This window comes from Phyllobates terribilis, unplaced genomic scaffold (genome assembly GCF_046119375.1).
Source record: "Phyllobates terribilis strain yellow unplaced genomic scaffold, ASM4611937v1 Scaffold_12__6_contigs__length_324123572, whole genome shotgun sequence".
In the NCBI taxonomy this organism is placed as follows: domain Eukaryota; kingdom Metazoa; phylum Chordata; class Amphibia; order Anura; family Dendrobatidae; genus Phyllobates; species Phyllobates terribilis.
Window position 1 is genome coordinate 19,862,291 of NW_027362772.1, and position 23,486 is coordinate 19,885,776.

The 23,486-nt window shown below is 49.6% G+C and overlaps 1 protein-coding gene across 1 annotated transcript in view; it reads right to left on the bottom strand.

Annotated features, from left to right (window-relative positions):
* HPN (hepsin) overlaps positions 1-21,966 on the bottom strand; it is an 84,825-nt gene extending 62,859 nt beyond the window's left edge. Inside the window, exons 1-2 of the mRNA XM_073655657.1 lie at positions 21,817-21,966; positions 20,351-20,424 (exon numbers count right to left, since the gene is read on the bottom strand). The gene's annotated coding sequence lies outside the window, so the exon portion shown is untranslated. The remainder of the gene's footprint in view (positions 1-20,350; positions 20,425-21,816) is intronic.
* Between the last annotated feature and the right edge of the window lie 1,520 nt (positions 21,967-23,486).

Genomic DNA, 23,486 nt, shown 5'->3' on the forward strand with positions numbered 1-23,486 from the left:
CATTGCAGTTGTTAAGCGACAATTCACTTTTTGCTAAGCTGGAGAAATGTGAGTTCGCTGTGCAGAGAATTAGTTTTTTGGGCTACATTATCTCCAGCGAGGGCTTTGAGATGGACCCGGTGAAGGTTCAGGCGGTGCAGGAATGGCCTAGGCCTATTGGTTTGAAATAGATACAGAGATTTTTGGGTTTCGCCAATTATTACAGAAAATTCATTAAGAATTTTTCTATAATTGTTAAGCCGCTGACCAATCTCACCAGGAAAGGTGCGAATACGGTTCAGTGGACTACGGAGGCCATTGAAGCTTTTGTGTATCTCAAGGAGAGGTTCAGTTCTGCCCCTATCCTTATGCAGCCTGATGAGACCAAGACTTTTTTGGTTGAGGTTGATGCTTCTTCTGTGGGGGTCGGGGCTGTTTTGTCTCAGGAAAACAAGGATGGAGTACATCCCTGTGCCTTTTTTTCAAAAAAATTTTCTGAGACCGAACTTAATTACGATGTTGGTAATCGGGAATTGCTGGCGATTAAACTCGCATTTGAACATTGGCGTCATCTCTTGGAAGGTGCTAAATTTCCCATTCAGGTTTTCACTGATAATAAGAATCTGATCTATCTTGATGCTGCCAAGCGCTTGAATGCCCGTCAGGCTAGGTGGGCACTTTTTTTTTCGCGGTTTAATTTTTCTGTTACTTACATCCCGGGTACCAAGAATGTAAAATCTGATGCTTTATCTTGCAGTTTTTCTCCCATGGTTGGTACCGAGGAGGAGGAGAGCATTTTACAGGAAGGTGTTGTGATAGCAGCATTGGACTCCGTTTTGGAAGATGGGATTCTGAAAGCCCAGGAGGATGCCCCATCTAACACTCCCCTTGGGATGTTGTTTGTGCCTAGGAACTTTAGGAGAGATTTGTTTGTGGAGTATCATGAGTCTCGGTTGGCAGGTCATCCAGGAATTTCTGAGACTAAGAGACTTGTAGGTCGCAGTTTTTGGTGGCCTGGGTGGCAGAAGGAAGTCATTAAGTGGGTACGTCAATGTACAGTGTGTGCTAGATCTAAGTCTTCACATGCTCCTGCTGCGGGGTTGCTTTGCCCTCTGGAGGTTCCTAGTGCACCTTGGATGCATCTTGCTATGGATTTTATTACTGACCTTCCAGCCTCTGAGGGTTTCACTGTCATCTGGGTGGTCGTGGACCGTTTTAGCAAGATGTGTCACTTGGTTCCTTTCATCAAACTGCCCTGCGCTAAGACACTTGCTAAGGCTTTTGTTAAGGAAATTGTCAGACTTCATGGCGTTCCTACCGACATTGTTTCCGATAGGGGACCTCAGTTTGTGGCTCGTTTTTGGCGTGCCTTTTGTGACAGGTTGGGAGTTCATTTGTCATTTTCATCTGGATATCATCCTGAGTCTAATGGACAGACAGAAAGAAAGAACCAGGATGTTGAGCAGTTTTTGCGTTGTTTTGTGGCAGGAAATCAAGAGGGGTGGTCTGAGTTTCTGCCACTTGCTGAATTTGCTCTTAACAACCATACATCCTCTTCTGCTGGGTGTTCTCCTTCTTTTTGTTGTACTGGGAGACATCCGTCGTTTGGGTCATTCTCGAAATTGGTATCGGCTGTGCCGGAGGAGGAGAATTTTTCCGGTGATTTGGAGAGAGTTTGGACTGATGTACGTTGTAACCTTCAAGAGGCTAACGAAAAATCTAAGAGGTACTTTGACAGGAAACGTCAAGAGGTTTTGTTTACGGTTGGTGATGACGCGCCCCTGGGCCTGTGCTGAGTAGCGTTGCGCACGCGGGGGCCTACCCGGAGCCGGATCTGAGAGGGGTAGTAGTTTCGTGGCGGTGACCCGGTCCGTGCCCAGGGAGTCAAACTGAGCGGCAGTATTTAGCAGTAGATGTTAGAATGTTCGACTACGCCACCCGTGGATTGCGGTCACGGGACCGCCGCTGCACGGCAGTCCGCCGAGGCCGGTGTTGTTTGTGCAGCTGAGAATGAGATGACTCCCCACGGGAGGAGTATGGCCTCAGGGCAGATCTGTTAGAGATAATGATGGGAGTGATGGTGCGGGTGTCCCAGTGCTGAGGGTGCAGGTGTGACGGCAGGAACACAGAGGCGGGAAGTGCAGTTTCAAAAGCTTTACTCACAGTTCTTTATCAGATCCTTGTGCACAGTAGGACCACCCGAGCCGTGCTGCGTCCACCAGGTCAGGGACTCGGGAAACTCCCAGGCGATTCCAGAGCGTGGTCCAGAGCTCCCCTCTCTTCCTTCCTACTGGCCGTCCTCACCAGGGACCCACCTATGTCCGGCTTCCTCGGGCCTTATGGGGCAAAACCTCTCTCCGGCTTTCCTGACCCTATGTGGCGTGCCTTCCTGGTGGATGTGGCGAGGGGTCGTGCCAAAGCTTGACCACGACCTCCGGTTCCTGGCTAAGGATGATTGACCTCCACCAGTTTGGGATCCGGTACCCTTCTCTGCCAACCCTTCACCCGTTTTAGTTCACTCGTGGGATCTCAGGGTTCCTTCTGCTTGCGTCTCTGGGCCTTTCCTTGTGTTCCTCTTCTTCCTTCCCTCTCTATGCTTCAGGCCTGGCTCTGGAGCTGGGCCCAGACGGAGCCACAGCTCCCCCTCAGCCCTCTCTGGCTGAGCTCCTTTCTCCACTCCTCCAGGCTGAACAGACCCTGTCTAAAGATGGTGCCCACCTTATATACTCCCTCTGACACCCGAGCCCAGGTGACTAGCACCCAATGGGCTCCTACCTATGCCCAGAGTCCCTCCCCTATCTGCTCCTACACTACTGGGATGTTCCTCCCCCCCCCCACTCCAGCCAGGGACAGACGCTGTCGTACCTGCACATCTATCTGGTGGGAGTACCGTTGTTCTGTCCCCCGGAAATGGGGTGAGTGTAGTGCATGCAGCTATCTGAGCTCTGTCCCACACTCCATCCTTACCCGGGAGTGGAATACCACACCTCTGGTTTGAGGTGCAATACTCCTGTAGCAGCCGAGTCCTCGGGGTGCTACAGTGACATGGTTTAGTTGTCCTCTAAGAATCTGCGGTTGAGGATTCCTTCTAAGAAATTGGGCCTGAAATTTGTAGGGCCGTTTAAGGTGCTTCAGGTAGTTAACCAATCTGCTGTTAGGTTGGAGGTTCCTACCTCCTGGAAGATTAATCCGGTGTTTCATGTTTCCTTATTGAAAAAAGCTGAGGTTTCAGATAGGGACGCCACTGTCTCTGTTCCTCCGGTGGTGGAAGATGGTGAATATGAAATTTCTCGCATTCTTAATTCTAGATGGCATAGAGGGAGATTGCAGTATCTCGTCGCTTGGAAAGGTTTCAGTCCCGAGGATAACTCCTGGGTAAAGGCGGATGATGTCTCTGCTCCTAGACTTATCAGAGCGTTTCACAGGAGGTTTCCTGATAGACCTGGGCCTGGAGGATCCGGAGGATCCTCATAGAAGAGGGGGTACTGTTAGAACCCTCCTGTTAGTTCTTTTTCTATTTTGTTGGTCACATGACTTTCTGCCTATATAATCCAGCTCCGCCCTTCTGGCCTTGCTGGACTTCAGTGTTACATTTACTCTTAAGCTAGCCAGGTGCCTTTGTACCTAACTCTGTAGTTTGCTTGGTCCTTGGACCACTAGTACTTTTTGTTTGTTTGTCTTTGCTCTGCTACAATTTCTGCTAGGAGGTGTCCAACTATTTCCCAGTCCTTAGTTCTTGTAGGGACCCCTCCCTTATATCTATAGGTCTGCGTTCAGACTAGCCGAGGACTTAGGCGGGTCTGTTCATCGTAGGGAATCAGCTTAGTCCTATTGTAGGGACAGTTTTCCTATCTTTCCTTAGTGCTTGTAGCAGTTCATAACAGGCAGTGTGCGTAGGAATGTGGTCCATCTTCAGTGGAGGGGCAGTGATGCATGTCCTCCAAGGTCTAAAGTTGTGGAGCTCCTGCTGAGGATGGGCTTCAAGGCTATTGACATCTATGCCTTGATACATCCCTATTCCACGCCTGAGTTTTATGTCAGCTTTGTTCGGCCAGAGGGGCTTGAGCTCTTCTGGACGAATTATGAGTTGGCAAAAAATGAGCCCGGCAGGCGAGACTTTGCCGTTCAGGCAGTGTCTCGCCAAAACCAAATAAAGAAAGTGACCGTGATGACTCGTAACGAGTCGCTTTCTTGTTATGACATCATGACGTGGCTTGGTTGGTATGGATGTGGCACCCCAGGGTTCTGGTTACCACAGTAATAGCAATATTACGTCTGTGAGCAGGTGGGAGGTCTCCTGGTCAGGAATCCTAAGCATGCCACACCTCCTGCCCAGTCCTGGGAGGGGAAGAACTTCCCCTATATAAACTGGGGCTGAGGTGGGGTTAGAAAAGAACACAGACAGAGACAGAGACACAGTCTGGTCTGGAGAGGAGCAGATGCAGGGAAAGTGACAACAAGAGCTCTGTAGGAGCAGGAGTGAGTGCCAGAGGCTGGAAGCTAGATAGCTCGCCTTGGCTGAAGAGATCTCACCGGACACGGAGTCCGAGGCTGTGGGGACTGTTCCATACCCAGCAGCAGAAACCGACCGGCAGGGGATTTCAGGTCCTCTGGCCAAGAAACCCGAAGGCACGGTCACACGCAAGGGACCAGCACCGCCGTCGTGGAGCGGAGGCTACCAGAAGGCCCCGAGTCACCGGCCATACGGGTGAGCACCACACGGTACACTCAGGGACGTGGGCTACTTTTACCCGCTTCTAGCAAGGTAGCCAAGAAGAGTACAGTTAGTTGGGGAGGCCTACAACTCCGCCTGGCCAGGGGAGATCCTGTCTGCTCACGGACTGACCAGGCCCCGATCGCTAGCCAGTACTCCCGGGAGGGTCTACCTTTGTCACCAGTAAAGACCCTGAACTACACTGCACCGTCTCTGAGTGGTTCCTGGTGCCTGCGTGCAATTCTGCTATCCCCATCATCCACGTCCGCTGCCCTGAGGCCATACCCCTCCCGTTGGGGGTTATACTATCCACGCTGCACAACCATACCACCGGCCTCAGCGGTCTGCCCTGCAGCGGCGGTTTCATAACCGCATTCAACGGGTGGCGTAGTCGAACACTATAACATCTTCTGCTAAATTCCGCCACTTAGCTTGACACCCTGGGCACGGACCGGGTCACCGCCACGAGGACTACTATCCCCAACAGATCCGGCTCCGGGTATTCCCCCTGCACAGCAGCAGCAGCACAGGCCCAGGGGGCGCGTCAACTTTGGCGTAGTCGGCAGGATTCCGTGCCCGCAACCACCGGGTACTGTGCGCCTGAAAAAGACTGATAAACTTACCTGTGGTGAAGATTCCCGCCATCCGTGGAGTTTTCCCGCCATCCGACGCCATCTTCTGCCTTCTTCCCGCCATCCGTGGAGTTTTCCCGCCGTTGGACGCCATCTTGTGGACGCCGCGTGGGAAGAAGAAGAGGGGCGTGGACTCCGAAAGCGCGCGAGAACTGAAGCCCCGCCTTACGTCCGGACGTTGCGTAAGGTCCTGGAAGGAGCCCAGCAGACGCCGACGTCACAGGAGCGCGACGGAAGGTCCTCAACCCTGACGATCCACTGCGGAGCCGCGGCCTACGGAAGAGGATCATCGCAAGGTAGGCCACGGTCCACTAGGGGGGAGGAGGATGTCGGATACGGAGGAGAGCTTCACAGCCACCGCCAGCACCACCGCTGCTGCGGTCATGCCTTTCACCATGCCCTATATCCCGGGGGCAGCCTGGCTACCCCAGTACTCGGGGGAGTCACATACCCTAAATGACTTCAGAGAAAGGCTGGATGGCCTCTTCCAGGTGTACCCCCTCACAGAAGAGCAAAAAGTGAGCATCCTGGTGGCTCAATTAACAGGGGCAGCCCAAAGGGAGGTAAAGTCCTGGCCACTTGGGAGGAGGAGGACTGTCGCAGAGATACTAGCCCGGCTGAAGGACACCTTTGATACCCGTACCTCAGCCGAGATCAAGCTTAGATTCTACGGGTGCAAGCAGCAAGCACATGAGAATATAAGGGACTATGCACTAAATCTACAAGAGGCCCTGAGAGCCGTTAAGCAGGCCGACCCTGACGGCGTGGGAAACGAAGACAAGCTGTTGACTGAACAATTTATAGAGGGTCTACATTGCAATGCCCACCGAACCCAGTTGCGAGCAATGGCCTTACAGAACCCTCATCTGGACTTTGCACAGTTCAAGGACAGAGCCATCCGGGTGCTCCGAGAACCGGCACCAGGTGGCGCTGTGACCCACAAACGCCCTGCTACCATTTACCACCAGGAGACGGCGCCCTTGTCGGCAGGGCCTGTGGGAGCTGATGCGCAGGCTTTAAACAATGACCCGGCTACAGACCTGCACCATCAGGTCCAAGAGCTAACTAAAAACGTTGCCGCGCTAACCCGAACTGTGCAGTCTTTACAGGTTTCTACTCCAGGGAAGATCCAGCTGGCATCCGGACCGGAGGATATCCCGTGGCGCCGACCAAGGAGGACCCCACCGGCCAGAGGAAGACCCAGCGACCGATACAACGAGGACGGACAACCCATCTGCCGCCGCTGCAATCAACCCGGACATATGGCAAGGTACTGTCCTTTTAAACTGGCACAACCTGGGGTAGAGGGCCAACCCCTAGGAATAAGATCACCAGGCCCATCGAACTGGCGTGACAAATACGTGGGAGGACGTCCAATCTTACCTGTAGTACTGGATGGCATTCCTATGAGTGCCCTACTTGACACCGGGTCACAGGTCACCACCATCCCGTACGTGCTCTTCAAGCAGTACTGGAATGACTCGGATATAACCCGCTACCCAGACGACGACTTGAGTATCATCGCCAGCAATGGTCAGCCCGTGCCACAGATCGGATTTAAAGAGATGACCATTAAAATCGGTAAAGTCGAACTGGCAGCACAGGGACTGATCATTGTAGACATTGACAAGCGCAAGAGTCACCCAAAGATAACTCTAGGAACTAATGTGATTGAAAATTGTCTTGCAGAGGTGATTCTCATTTTACAGCAGGCTGCCAAGAACGCCAGCTCCGGCCAGCAGCGAGTGCTCCAAAAAGAGATCCGGGCACTGATGCGACGGCAACAAGTGGAACTCTCCGGTGGTGAGATTGGTAGCATGAGAATGTGTGACCCTTTCCCTATTGCCATGCCCCCGAAAAGTGAAATGATGATTTGGTGCCGGGCAGCTATTGGTCTGAGAGGTAGAGATTACCAGGCAATGGTAGAACCAGTCTACTCAGATAGTAGGCCCACCATTTTGACGGCACGGGGGGTGTTTGATGTACGCCATGGGAGGGTGCCCGTTCGCATAATAAATATCGGGAAGCGGGAAGTGTACCTGCCCCGGTATGCTACGCTAGCCAAATTGTATACCATCAACCAAAATTCTGTACAGTCCGTGGAAGCCTTGCCTCCATCTCATCCAGAGGAAGGTAACGGCTCTAAACAACAAATGGAGGACTGGTGTCAGCAACTGCATTTGGGTACTGACTCCACACCCGCTCACCAAAAGCAGGGAGTCTACCGGGTGATCCAGGAATACGAGAGAGTGTTCAGTAAACACCCGCTAGACTTCGGGCGAGTGAAGGGAGTGGAACATCACATCCCCACGGGAGACCATCCTCCCATAAAGGAGAGGTATCGTCCCGTACCCCCTGCACACTACCAACACGCCAAGGGGATGCTTAGAGACATGAAGGAGGCTGGGGTAATCAGGGATAGCTGTAGCCCCTGGGCAGCTCCACTAGTCTTGGTTAAAAAGAAAGACAACACCATGAGAATGTGTGTAGATTACCGGAAAATCAACCGTATCACACACAAAGATGCGTACCCCTTACCAAGGATAGAGGAGTCTTTGGCTGCTTTAAAATCTGCTAACTTCTTCTCCACTTTGGATCTCACTAGCGGGTACTGGCAGGTTCCTGTAGCAGAGGCGGACCGGGAGAAGACTGCATTCACCACCCCGATGGGACTTAGCGAGTTTACCTGCATGCCGTTCGGACTCTGCAACGCAGCAGGAACCTTCCAACGATTGATGGAATGCTGTCTGGAACACCGGAACTTTGAGACGGTCCTGCTGTACCTGGACGATGTTATAGCTTATTCCAAAACCTACGAGGACCACCTGAAACACCTGGCGGAAGTGTTTGAAGCCCTGGCAAACTACGGTCTGAAGGTGAAACCATCGAAGTGTCACCTGCTAAAACCAAAAGTGCAGTACCTGGGACACGTGGTGAGTGCTGACGGAGTGGCTCCCGACCCTGATAAGATCACCGCGATTAAGGAATGGCCAAGACCCTCCAGCGTAAAGGAAGTGCGGCAGTTCCTCGGGTTGGTAGGCTACTACCGAAGATTCATTCCTGGTTTCACCAAAAAGGCAGCTCCTATGCAGGACCTCCTGATAGGCCAGTCCAGGAAGGCCAAGAACCAGAAGCCGCCCTTCAGATGGGAGAAGCTGGAAGAAGAGTCCTTCCGCCAGCTGAAGATGGCCCTCACGGGGGATGAAATCCTGGCGTACCCTGATGACAGCCAGCCCTTTATCCTCTACACCGACGCAAGTAACATCGGGCTAGGAGCCGTACTGTCCCAGATCCAGCAGGGGAGAGAACGGGTAATTGCTTACGCCAGCCGAAAACTGCGACCCACCGAAAGAAACCCTGAGAATTACAGCTCATTCAAGCTAGAGTTCCTGGCAGTGGTGTGGGCAGTCACCGAACGCTTTAAGCACTACCTCGCCTCTTCCCGGTTCACCGTGTACACGGATAACAACCCGTTGACACACCTGGACACTGCAAGACTCGGTGCCCTGGAGCAGAGATGGATGGCCCGCCTGACCAACTATGAGTTCACGATCAAATACCGGGCAGGGCGCTCCAATACCAACGCGGATGCCTTGTCCAGAATGCCAAACCTACCGGACGTAGGGGAAGATCCAGAGGAACTGGAAGAAGTTGAACTCCCCGCGTTCCACCGTCATGGGACCACCCAGTATTCCCACCGTGTAAGGGGTAAGCAATCCACTACGTTCAACCCCTTACCTCATTACAACTGGGCGGAAACGCAAGACAGTGACCCCGCCGTCCGACGGGTGAAGGAGATGCTGACTCAGCCAGATGCCCGCCTTGACCCAGACGCTCCGGAGGAGACCAAGCAACTGTGGGCTGAGAAGAGTCGACTGTTCCTTTACAAGGGGAAGTTGTGCCGCAGAATGGTTAACTCCCGGACGCATGAACTGATCTGGCAAGTAGTGGTGCCAAGAAGAGACGCGGCTATGGTACTGGAGGCATACCACGACGGAGCTGGGCACTTCGGATGGAAGAAGCTGGAGTTCCTGCTGCGCGGGCGGTTCCACTGGGTAGGCATGAGAGGAACCATCGAGAGGTGGTGCAGAGACTGTGGCCCATGCAACCTAAGAAGGAAGGACCGTGCCAGCCAGAAGACTCCCCTGCAGTCCATCGTCACCAGGCAGCCGTTGGAACTGGTAGCCTTGGACCATGTAAAACTGACCCCCAGCAGAAGTGGCTACGTCTATGCGTTGACCATCGTGGATCACTATTCCCGGTTCTTGGTTGTAGTCCCCATCAAGGACTTAATGGCTCAAACAGCAGCTAGAGCCTTCCAGCAGCACTTCTGCCGTCCACACGGATACCCAGAGCAGGTGCTGACGGACCAAGGACCTGCCTTTGAAGCGGAAGTCTTCCAGGAGTTCTGCACCCTGTATGGCTGCCGGAAGATAAGAACAACACCCTATCATCCGCAAACCAATGGACTCTGCGAGAAGATGAACCAGGTGGTGATAGACCTTCTGAAAACATTGCCCCTGGAAGAACGCAGTCTGTGGCCTGAGAAACTGCCTGATCTGGTGGACCTATACAACCACATCCCTGTAGGTTCTACCAACTGTACCCCGGCTTACCTAATGAGAGCCAGACCTGGTAAGCTGCCTGTTGATCTGGATATGGGAGTCCTGACACCCGAGGACACTTCACCAGAAGCAGACTGGGACACAGAGAGGCAGCAGCAGTACCGGAAAGTACAGGAGAGCGTTGAGCGAAGTCTCTGTCAAGCAAGAGAAAGACAGGAGAAGACTTACAACCAGTATGCTCCCGCTGTTCCCCTGGTACCTGGAGAGCAGGTCTTGAAGAGGAAAAGACAGCTCCACAAGTTGGACGACCAGTGGGAGAAGGACCCGTACACTGTACTGCCATCAAGCCATGAAAACCCGAAAGTCTGCACAATCATTAAGGATGGAGGAGAAACCACAGCCATTGTCTCCCGAGATCACCTGAAGAAGTGACCCGAGCAGCTACGAAACCCTGAAGAAGATCAAGAAAACCCTCGACCCGCAGAGAAAAGGGAAGAGATGGTCAGTACTGTACTCGGAGACTTCCCTCGGTCTTGAACACAAGTAAATGGCGCTGTTGTGGTACCCGTCCTCACCTTCCTCCAGCCAGCATCCCAAGTGCCTACGGAAAAACAGGTAGAGCTGGAAGAGCAGCCGGTCCAGGAGGCAGAAGACCCCACACAAGCAGACCAGGAGAATCGACCCTCTGCTTATAGTGAGCCTGCCGTGCCCCTAGTGAGCCAAAGAGTCCGTAGACAGCTGCCCAGCTTACCTTTAACAGCTCCTACACCCTGTAGCTCAGGACCGGTCAGTAAGCTCCGTAGGTCTACTAGAACCACTAGAGGCCAGTTGCCCGTACGTTGGAGGATCTAAAGTGTTTAGACTGTTTTATTAATATTTACCTGTTTACTGTTGCTTGTAAATAATTATGTTTTTCCAGTTATTTTATAGGTATCTTTTGTGGATTTACTAGAACTCTGTTGTATATATGTTTGGAGCGTAACCCAGGAACGGACTAAAGACTGTTAAAGACTCGGGGCAGGACAGACCCCTACCTGGTTACGGCTCCCTGTTCTTTGGTGAAATGGACACCCTGTTGCTTCAAAAATTGCACCCGGTTGCGGACACGCCGTGACCACTTTAACATGTTTTTCCTTATTGTATTGTTCCTGTTTATACCCTGTTATGTTTTCAAAAAATATGTTTAGTCCCGGAGTACTAAATTTTACTAGGGGGGAATGTGGCACCCCAGGGTTCTGGTTACCACAGTAATAGCAATATTACGTCTGTGAGCAGGTGGGAGGTCTCCTGGTCAGGAATCCTAAGCATGCCACACCTCCTGCCCAGTCCTGGGAGGGGAAGAACTTCCCCTATATAAACTGGGGCTGAGGTGGGGTTAGAAAAGAACACAGACAGAGACAGAGACACAGTCTGGTCTGGAGAGGAGCAGATGCAGGGAAAGTGACAACAAGAGCTCTGTAGGAGCAGGAGTGAGTGCCAGAGGCTGGAAGCTAGATAGCTCGCCTTGGCTGAAGAGATCTCACCGGACACGGAGTCCGAGGCTGTGGGGACTGTTCCATACCCAGCAGCAGAAACCGACCGGCAGGGGATTTCAGGTCCTCTGGCCAAGAAACCCGAAGGCACGGTCACACGCAAGGGACCAGCACCGCCGTCGTGGAGCGGAGGCTACCAGAAGGCCCCGAGTCACCGGCCATACGGGTGAGCACCACACGGTACACTCAGGGACGTGGGCTACTTTTACCCGCTTCTAGCAAGGTAGCCAAGAAGAGTACAGTTAGTTGGGGAGGCCTACAACTCCGCCTGGCCAGGGGAGATCCTGTCTGCTCACGGACTGACCAGGCCCCGATCGCTAGCCAGTACTCCCGGGAGGGTCTACCTTTGTCACCAGTAAAGACCCTGAACTACACCGCACCGTCTCGGAGTGGTTCCTGGTGCCTGCGTGCAATTCTGCTATCCCCATCATCCACGTCCGCTGCCCTGAGGCCATACCCCTCCCGTTGGGGGTTATACTATCCACGCTGCACAACCGTACCACCGGCCTCAGCGGTCTGCCCTGCAGCGGCGGTTTCATAACCGCATTCAACGGGTGGCGTAGTCGAACACTATAACATCTTCTGCTAAATTCCGCCACTTAGTTTGACACCCTGGGCACGGACCGGGTCACCGCCACGAGGACTACTATCCCGAACAGATCCGGCTCCGGGTATTCCCCCTGCACAGCAGCAGCAGCACAGGCCCAGGGGGCGCGTCATGGAGAGGTGGTGGAGATGCCAAAGAAAAACTGTGACGAGTTTGGTATCTGGTCAGGGGCCTGGACGTTTATGGTAAAACTTAAGCGTTAAGGTGGGTAGGGATCGTATCCTGGTCTTCTACCAGGGGCAACCGAAGATCTGTCACAGGTGCTGCGACCCCACACACTTCAGTGCAAACTGCACTGTGCAGAAATGTGCGTTGTGTGGGGGTGTCGGCCATCTAGCTGCCTCTTGTGTGGAGATTAGGTGCCACCTGTGTGGTGAGTTAGGTCACCCATTCAGCCGTTGTCCTCGCTCCTTCGCTAATGCAGTCGAGACCCCGGTGGGAGAAAGCCGTGAGGCTGATTCTGCTGGGGAGGGGACTAGCAGGGGTAGAGGAGCAGAGGGGCCAGGGAAGAAAAGCAATAAAAAGACGCCTGTCCAGCTGAGGTGTCTAGACAAGCGCACACAGGAGAGGGAGCGGGGCGAGCCCCGGGCTACTGGGGCAGCCCCTGTCCTGGATGCCAGTGTTGCTGCTGAGTCCCCGAGGGATGATGAGTTGGATGAGGAGGTCAGGAGGATCCACAGGGAGGAAACCGCCTCTGCCTCGGAATCCTCCCATTATGAAAGTATGGATGAGGATAATAAGCGGTGGCTAGAGAACAAGCGTAAGCTCGGCACCAAAAAGAAGAGGAAGAAGGGAGATGAAAACATCTTCTCCCACTCTGACCAAGGTACCTAAGGAAGGTAAAACTGACTCCCCTCTGGTTGGTCTTTCTAACCGGTTCCAAGCCCTTGATAACATCTCTTCCTCTGAAGAGGAGGCTGAGATTGAGGTTCCGGCTTTGGCGGAGCTTACAGGGGGCGCCGAGTCTCCTTCACTTGGGGATGCAAGGTCCTTGGGGGGAGGGACTGGCCCAGAGTCCAGAGACGAGGACAAAAAAAAGAAAAATGTGGGAATGGACACCTCTGTGTCATTTAAGAGGGGGAAGGATTACTCGTCTGAAGCAGAGGATAAGAGGAGTGAGACGAAGAAAGCCATCTAACTCAATCACCAATGATGGCGGTACCCACTCCGTTGACGCTGGCGTCCATTAATGTCGCCAGCATTAAGTCAAATATGGCTAGATTTGCGGCCTTTGATTTTCTCAGCCAGGTTGAAGCTGACATTTTCTTTTTGCAAGAGACCAGGCTGCCAAATATGGCAGAGGTGTTTATCGCTAAGAGGGAGTGGAGACTAGGGCCCTCCTATTGGCCTCTTGCGGCCGAGCCGTATAGCGGAGTGGTGGTCCTTTTTACTGCACCGGTAGAATGCCGACGGGTTATTGAGTTAGAAATGGGGAGGTGCCTGATATTAGATGTCCTCATGAAGGGACAAGAGCTCCGGCTCATTAACATCTATGGTCCCCAATCTAAGTGGGACCGGAAGTGTCTCTTTATGAGGATCAAGCCCTACCTTTTTACGAGTCGGCAGGTCGTCTTTGGAGGGGACTTTAACACTGTCACAAGGCCCCGGGATAGAGGAGGTTCCAGAGACAAGCTGACTTATGATAGCGTCGCCCTTAATAGTATAGCTAGTGAGGCTCGCCTGGTGGATATCCACATCCGGCACACCGCGGGCCACGAGGGGTTCACCTATCATAGAGGTAACTGTAGGTCCAGGATAGACAGGTTTTATTTAAAGGAGGAAGCCGTCTCTTCAGCAGTATCTGTTGTTGAGGTAGAGTTCTCCGATCACTGTTTGATTTTGTTTTCTCTGAATGTTACAGAGACCCCCCGGATGGGAAGAGGCTTTTGGAGGCTCAATTCGTCTCTCTTGGAAGAAGCGGAGATAAGACAGTCCTTTGAGGATTTTCTTCAGAGCCAGGTACCCTTACTGGATCTTTGTAGTAGTAAGTCAGAGTGGTGGGAGATGTTCAAGAAAAGGGTGGCGAGATTCTTCCGCCAGCTCTCGAGCCTCAGGAGCCTGGACAGGTACCGCCTGTATCAGGGCCTGAGGAGGAAACTCGAGCATCTTGTCTCAACTGGAGGTAGCTGCGAGGAGATCTCCAGAGTGAAATCTTTGCTAATAAGGTGTCAGTATGATAGACACGCATCTTTGGTTTTTGAGAGGGATTATGGGAAATACCACTCGCCCGACCCTTACAGAAACTGCAAGATGTCAGTGAATAGTAAAGTTGTTGCAGGACTGGTTGACTCTGCGGGTTCCCTGAAAAGATCCAGATCAGGGATCCTGGAGGTCGTCAGATCCTTCTACTCACGCCTCTAGGGGAAGAGGGATCTGGATTGGGATGAGATGTCGGCTTTTCTGGCTGAAGCCGTCCCCGAACCACGAGTAGACCCCTCTCTTGGCGTTTTGACAGAGATGATCAGGGAACAGGAAGTTAAGTTGGCGATTGAAGGGCTAGCCCTAAAGAAATCTCCCGGTCCAGATGGCTTAACATCTGAATTCTATAAGACCTTTAAGGATGCTTTGGTTCCCCTCTTGACTGAGGTATTCAATGAGTGTCTTTCCTCGGGCACTCTGCCAAAGTCAATGAGGAGGTCTGCCCTGATCATCTTGTCAAAGGGTAAGGACTCATCTTGCATTGAGAATTGGCGTCCCATAGCGCTTCTCAATGCAGACAGGAAGGTTTTGGCAGAGGTGCTGTTTAATCGGCTGGTGAAATTTGTGCCCCGACTCCTTTCGGGGGCCCAGCTTTGCTCTGTTCTGGGCCGCAGTACAATTAGTGCTGTACTCTGTGTCCGAGAGGCGGTGGAGCAGGGTAGGGCTGGTCACTGGAACGGGTACATGCTGTCATTGGACCAGGCAAAAGCGTTTGATCGGGTGAATCATGAGTACCTCTGGTCTGTCCTTTTGAGGTATGGCCTGCCTCGGGGGTTTGTTGATTGGCTTAAGACCTTGTACGCTGGGGCAGAGAGTTTCCCGCTTGTGAACGGTTGGATTGGCAGCTCTTTTGAGGTTGGGTGTGGTGTTCGCCAGGGTTGTCCCTTGAGCCCACTGCTGTACATATTTGCGATTGACCCACTTCTTAGGAGGCTGGAGCGTGGACCGTTGGCTGGGATCGGGATGGACCAGGCAGCACCGGAAGCCACTCTGAGAGTGGTGGCATATGCCGATGACGTCACCCTTTTTGTTTCCTCTGATGGGGAGGCAGAATGGCTGATGTCAGAGGTAAATCGCTACTCGGAGGCATCCGGGTCTAAGATCAGCTGGCATAAGTGTGATAGTCTCTGGCTGGGAGGAGGAGATCCTGGTTTTGATCTCCTGGACACCCTTCCAGGACCCAAAGTCTCTGCAAAAGTTCTTGGCATCGAATTTGGCCAGCGGGATTACCCCAAACAAAATTGGGACAGCAGGCTAGAGATCGCCACTCAGAAGGTGAACCAATGGAAGGTTGGTCTTTGACCCTAAGGGAAAGGGTAAACCTGATCAAAACTTACCTGCTCCCTTTGCTGATCTATTTAGGCAGTGTGTGCATCTTGCCGGAGCCTCTCTGGACTCGGGTCTACAGTTTGTTCTTCCAACTGTTATGGGGGAATAGACTGAACCTGGTCAAGAGGGAGGTTACTTACCGTACGAGGAGACTAGGATGGTTGGGTATGGTCAACCCTGTGGTATTCCTTGTGAATACCTTCATTAAGATCAATATTGCAAACCTCTGGAAAGAGAGGGCTCCTCCATGGGTATTCTCCTGTAAGGGATGGTTTCAGCCTGTCTTCTAGGAATGGGAGACAGGAGTGAAGGATCTACGCACACCGCATGGACATTTCCCGGCTTACGCTACCATGGTTTTGAAGGTAATTCGCCGGTGGGGTCTGGGAATGTGGGAGGTCAGGACTCTGCCAAGGAAGCTCCTTGACAAAAGTCTTCTGCTGACCCATTTTCAGAGGCCTCTGGCACTCAGGGATTGCCCAAGTCGGGATCTTGGGGTGGGTCTGCATCTTTTGAATTCTATCAGGATCCCCTCGAAGTTTTGGGACTTGACTTGGTGCTGCTTCCATGGGAAACTGTGTGTGAGAGACAATCTAAAGTGTAGGAGCTCTGAGGACAGGAACTGTCCTCGGGAGCATTGTGGTACCATGCTGGAAAGCATGGACCACTTCCTGCTTCATTGTCCCTTTAACACAGAGGTGTACAACAGGATGAGCGCCTCCATTGGCTGGCCCCGGCTGGCCGGTCTCTCTTATGCGGAATGGGCCTATGGAGCATTCGGGGACCTGGGTGGTCGGGACCGCTGCACCTTATTTCTAGGTAGCGCAGTGGTTAGGTATCACACGTGGAACGCACGGTGCTTAGTATCAACGCAACGGAAAATCCTCCCAGTGGACGATGTGTTTAGGACCATACTCGGTGACCTGATGAAGGTGTGTTCTCTGGAGTATGAGAGACTGGGTACACGGAGGGCTGCTCTCCTCTGGAGGGGCTTTTCTTTTAGTGTGCCCTAGTCTGGTCATCTCCTCTCCTGGTGGTGGGCTGCTGCTAACACCATAGATTTTTGTTTTGTTTTGATCAGTAGACAGTGATGTGGGGCTGCAGGCACCAAATTTGGGCTTTGTTAGTTGTGGTTATTGTATTGTTTGTTATTGTATTGTTTGTTTCTGTATATAAGGATATGGATTTGGGTGTAGGTGTTAGGTTGGGTGGTGGGAAAAGGGGGGAGGTGGATTCATCTTGTGGGGCTTTGGGACACTGGTTATTTGGGGGAAAAACTGGCACTGCCTGATCTGGCCTATGGACGTTGGACATGGACTGAGGCATGAGACACAGGACCAGCTCTCAGGTCAGTGCCGGGGAGGGACTGGTGGGCTCGAGTGTGGGGGGTTTTGTTTAGTCTTGTATATATTTGTATAGTTAGTATTTATTTTATATTAATTAAAAAAAAAAAAGTTTGTATATATTTGTCAGCTATTGTTTATTTTGTTTATGTTTATTTTATTTGTTGTTTGTGGTTATTATTTTCTTTGGTAACCGGACCAGAAGTCTGTAGTGTAAGTAGTTATTATTGTGTATATATGTATAATATGTGTGTGAGGAGAGAGGGAGCGGCTGGACCAGTTCATTACATTGTTTATTTTCTGGTTATTAATTTTGTTATATTTTTCATTTTTATAATAAAAGATCTACAGGATGTAACTCAGGATCAGTAATGTAATGTATGTACACAGTGACTGCACCAGCAGAATAGTGAGTGCAGCTCTGGAGTATAATACAGGATGTAACTCAGGATCAGTAATGTAATGGATGTACACAGTGACTCCACCAGCAGAATAGTGAGTGCAGCTCTGGAGTATAATACAGGATGTAACTCAGGATCAGTAATGTAATGTATGTACACAGTGACTGCACCAGCAGAATAGTGAGTGCAGCTCTGGAGTATAATACAGGATGTAACTCAGGATCAGTAATGTAATGTATGTACACAGTGACTGCACCAGCAGAATAGTGAGTGCAGCTCTGGAGTATAATACAGGATGTAACTCAGGATCAGTAATGTAATGTATGTACACAGTGACTGCACCAGCAGAATAGTGAGTGCAGCTCTGGAGTATAATACAGGATGTAACTCAGGATCAGTAATGTAATTTATGTACACAGTAACTGCACCAGCAGAATAGTGAGTGCAGCTCTGGAGTATAATACAGGATGTAACTCAGGATCAGTAATGTAATTTATGTACACAGTAACTGCACCAGCAGTATAGTGAGTGCAGCTCTGGGGTATAATACTGGATACTATTCAGGATAAATACTGGATTAGTAATGTAATGATTTGCAGCTTTCTGTGTGCACTGTGCATAGACAGAAATCTACCAATCAGTGGTGTACCCGTGCTACATAGAGCTCATGAATATGGATCAGTACATGGACTGAGACAACTTGTCCTGTAGTGATTATTTCCTGCTGATAAAACTGTAATTTTAGCATAACTACAGCAAGCAGCCCAGTAAGTGACAAATCTCTGGAATCAGGGTCTTTCTGTCTACATTATGCTGTTCCCAGACTAGACAGCAAAAACCTGGTGACAGATTCCTTATAAGAAGCATTACTCAATCATCAGAGACTAAAATAATCAAAAATCCAGTTGCTTGAAACCAAAATACCTCAACAATGAAAATGCAGCAACAAGAAGGAAAAGTGGTGAATGATGGAAAAACTGAAATAAAATCTTCACAATCTCTGGATTTCTTCAGTCTGGAGTCTGAACCTCCTGCAGAAATCCCGGCACCTGCGGCGTTGACTGCTGTCACTGTGGTCATTAATGGTCGTCTGAAGAAGGTTCTGCTGGTGAATGTACAAATCATCAAGATCCTCTGCTGCCAGCTCCTGTGTATTCACTGACCAATGACGTCCCCGATGTCCTCGACGGAGACCTGTCCGAAGACGCTGCAGACACTGGAGTAGATTTATGCCAAAGTAACATGAGTAACACAAGCACAAGTCATGTTGGAATGGCTCCTGGGACACTTTGGAGAAATGGCCGCTCCACTTGTTCCACCATCAAAGCAACGTTGAGCTGTTATTGCACCTGGAATGAAGCCTAGATGGGTCCATCTACCTTAATTTATGCCACCCCACATCATCAGAAGGCATTTGCACTATTTTGGGCTGCGAGTCAGACTACAAGTGACTTCACGTCATTAATCTCAAAGGCCATCATGGCGGAGAGCAAGGCAGCAATGAAAGCTGTGAATGGACGCCTGTCCTCTTCAACAACGAGTCCTGCTTTAGTCTTGGATGCAACGATACCTGGAGATTGGTCTGGAGACCAAGTGGGCAATGCCATGAAGATGCCTTCACGAGGGAGCGTCACACCAGTCCTACTACCGGGATTATGATGTAGGATGGTATAACATACAGTAGCCGGACCCCTCAGTAGCATTGATTTGATTGTGGAACCATTGGTGCATCCACTTCTTCAAAATGTTCTATGGGTGATCTTGTCCCGCACCAAGCACATCGGGGACGTCATTGGTCAGTTATTACTCAGGAGCTGCCAGCAGAGGATCTTGATGATTTGCACAGGTGCTTTGATGGTGGAACAAGTGGTGCGGCCATTTCTCCAAAGTGTCCCAGGAGCCATTCCAGCACGACAATGCCAGGCCACATGTTGCTCATGCTACTTTGGCCTAAACCTACTTCCATGGATGCAGCATCTCTGGACATGTCTCCATCAAGGACATCAGGGACGTCATTGATCGGTGATTACACAGGAGCTGCCAGCAGCGGATCTTGATGATTTGCACAAGTGCCTTCACCAGAAGAACCTTCCTCTGATGACCATTAGTAATCTCAGTGATATCAGCCGAGGCTGGAAGTGCCGGGATTTCTTAGGCTCCTGAAATCCAGAGGTTCTAAAAAAGTTCTTTCCATTTTCCATCATTTGCAGGTCGGTAATGTCTCCATCTTGTGATCATTCCAAAACATTTTCTTCTTGATGCTGCAATTTCACTGTTGAGGAGTGTAGATAATGACCGTAGATGCACAGGATCTTTCTTGTATCTTTAAGGTTATCCTTTCAAGAACCTGCTTTAATATATAATTGTGGACACATGAAGAACAGCAGCTACAACGTCTCTCCATCTTCCTCAGAAGTTCATAACAACAAAGAAAAGTCCAAATTTACGCCACATTGCCATCTTCATGCCACCTGGCAGTCAAGCACCAACTAAGTAAATTAATGGAAATTCTATTTCTTCATTATATGTATTCTTGAAAAAAGCTGGACCCCCTCCAAAATCTAGCTCTGGTAGTCTCAAGACAGCCCTCTATGTATTACAGTAACAGATGTTCATTAGAGTTGAGCAAACAAGATTTTTAGGATCCTGGTCCTTTGTCCGTGGCCACCAATCCAGAGCAGTGTGAACTTCCTCAGTGCCTCTTCATCACTCTACAGTATAATATCATCCCGGAGGTCAACTAATCATGGGAGCAACTGGGGATGCCGGTGGGTAGAAGAAGGCTTGCAGAGCTCCACAGATGTGGTTGTTTGATCAGGGTCCTGTGAATCTTTTTGCTCAACCCTAGTGTCTATTTTAATGGCCTCATTGTAGGGCTACATTGCTGCATGGTAAACATCTGGTTGGCTGTGGCTTTACCCGGCTTTACCTTTTGGTTATCTGAGGTGTTAAGAGCAGGATCCCATGTTATATGGTTTTTCTCAGTTGACCAAATTATATGATAATTGCCATCTTGCATAAAGTTCTTCATTGTTAAGTCATGACCCACCTGGAATTCAGAGTTGATGTGACCCAGAAGACCCCGTGTCATCTTGCACCCCAGTGCTTCATCTCGGATCACTCCTGTAAGAATAGAGTCTTTAATGAGGCAAAGAACCGAACACCAGATGATGTTGACAAAAAGACAGTTTTGATTGTATCCGAATCTCCTCCATGTTCCTAGTCATCCTTCATGTCCTGCACTTACGATCCTCAAATCATCCTTAGAAAGGCCTTTTAATCTAGGACTTCGAAGGCTGTAGAAAAAAAACTGTTCCAACCAAGATATTTGGGAATCTAACATTTTTTTATATTTTGGGATTTTCGTTAAAATATTAGGACTACTTTCCAACAAGCTTCCTGAAACAAAGTGGACCATAGATGTGAAGATTCCCCATCAATCCTATATTTCATTTCATCCTTATCTAGATGACTATTGATGAGCATGAGAATTAATTATGATGGAAACCAAGCAAAGACAGATGTGAGTCACCACTCAAGATGTCAGTTTTTATGCCTGATACATGAAAACTATTGAATGATGGAAGAAGTTTGGTTGGTTTTAGGGAAAAGTTCTTCATGAAACCATGAAGATTGGTCTGAGATACTCAAAACTTAACATGGTCAACATGTTCTTCAGTTCATGGCACTAAGCACAATCTTTTGAGCAGGATCCAGGAATGCACCTCAAGTTGGTCAAGTCCTCTAACCATTGCCTTTCCTTTCCATCACTAAGTACAGAGCTGGACAAACTCAAGAAGTCAAGCAGCTCAAACATCTAGAGATATGTAACTTGCGTCAACATCTTTGGGTTTTTTTTCTACTGAGTTTTCTTGAGTTCTTATTCCCTGATCACTGAAAAAGTCCAATATCTCTTCTGAAATAAGTTGTTGAGTCTAAAAGGCTGGGGGAACACTAAGGGACTGCAATGACTGTTGACCCATATTAACCAAGAGTTGGCCCGCGGTTTGCGTGGGACGAGTCACATACCTAACGTCATAAGTACATTCAAAAGTAATGACCAAATCAAAGATCTTATAGATAGATGTGGACTGTTCCTAGCATAGAGCCCTGAAATTGTCACCAGAAGTGTAACTTAAAGATCCTGTGGCCAAAATTGGTAACATTCCCCTTCGACTACCTTATATTATTTATGATACTGGTGCTCTACTATCTGGAAGAAGGACTCTAGCAGGCAATAAGGTCCAGTTGTGACTGTTAATTCTGCACTCTCTATAGCCCCAGGTTGCGATTATACATTTTTCATAAGATACTCCTTAAATTTCATGTCCATTGCAGATTGATGAGACGGATGGACACAACCAGCTCACTGTGACTCTTCATAGTCATCATATTCTCCAATGCCCCCTAAATATATGACGTCAGGTAGACTCAGCTCAACAATTTTTCCATCAACCGGTCAATATTCTTAGGTCTACATATCGAAGACCTAACATTTGTAGATCTGTTACTTACCACGATAGTCTCCAGTCAATTCAGGAGGGTAAATGAGGAATATTCAGGCAGGTGTTACGCAGATATTCTTTCCTTCTCGAGAGGGTTTGCTAAATCTGATGGGAAATCAGAGATGACCTTTCCACTGGACTCTGTCACTGATTAACCAGCCAGAGGTACGGTCAGTATTCTATGCTCTTCCTAATTTTCTGGCTAATTTTTAAAAGGTTGATGTATTTCCATATGAACGACTTCAAAGCAAAGCGCTGCCTTCAAGAAGAAAAGTCTTCGATGGTCAATGTTTTTGAAGCACTTTTCTATCTGTTGGATTTACTTTGCCTATGACTCTCTTTAGGTCTACGTCAACCATTTTTTATGTTCCTAGTTCAATTCCTTGCTTATGCAGGAAAAACATATTTTTGTACCGTATTAGACAGAAATCTATTAAAATGTGAGAGTCGTCAGTGGTTGATACTTTTTAATGGCTATCTGAAAAGATGGCAACAAATGGCAATCTTTTGAGAATACTAGTAGCATCTCTTTATCAGGCATACTCCTGATGAAGAGATCTGAGTAGCCTTGAAAGATACCTCGAAATTAATAAAAAATATAATTGATCCGTTCTGCCCATCAGTGTGGGTCCCAGAGGTTATAACCCCACCGATCTACATGTTTTCACCCGTGGCCTCTACTCGGACTACTGTAGGAATTGCAGCTCTGTACTTGGCAGTCCCATAGAAAATGAATGGAGGGAAGACCGAGTATGTGCACTTGTTCTCCATTCAAGATGTGGCTGCAGGACCCCAATTTTTAAAATTGCTGGGAGTCCCAATTGTCAGAAACCCAGCAATCAGCAAGTTATCCCCTTTGCTATCGATACTTTATTTTTCATAGCCAGCCAAGGGAAAGCAGACACCTGCAGGCTTAAATTATCAGGCTGGGAAGGTCCATGGATATTGGCCCCTTCCCAACCTAATAACACCAGCCTGCAGATGCGCCAATTATGGCACGTCGCCTCAGCTCTTCCCGATTGCATTGGTCCTGTGGCAATCGGGGTAATGGAATTGGGGGTTGATTCTGTACTGCAACCATAGGTCACTCCCGGTCATGTCTCCCAAGCGATGACGCTACTGAGTTTGAAGTCATCAAGCGTGCAACATGACCGGGAGTGGCCTATGAAGCCTAGTTCTCAGAATAATGCTCTATAGGTTGCTGTACAGAAATGCTAGATGTCGTGGGACCCCCAATGGATTATGTTGGAGCTGTGGAGATTTTTTTTTTAATAATAAATGGGTAAATGAGGGAGTGTTTCTTGGTTTTATTTGTTTAACTTTCTTGTTATGTCTCTCAGGTTCCCATTTGTGGACTACTTCGGATTCGGTGGACTACGTCGGAACCCCTGGACTGGATGGCTTTTTTCTGTTTTTATTTTTTTCTTAATAAATGGATGCACGAGGTGTGGAAGGAGTGTTTTTTTTTTATAATAACTTATTCTTTCTGTGTGTTTTTAATTTTTCTTACTGGGTTAGTAATGGGGGTGTCTGATAGACGCCTCTCCATTACTAACCTGTGGACTTGATGTCAGCTGACATTACAAAGCTGACATTAACCCCATAAACTAATACCCCGATTGTCACCACATCAGGGCAATCGAGAAGAGCCGAGGCTAAGCACCATAATTGGCACATCTA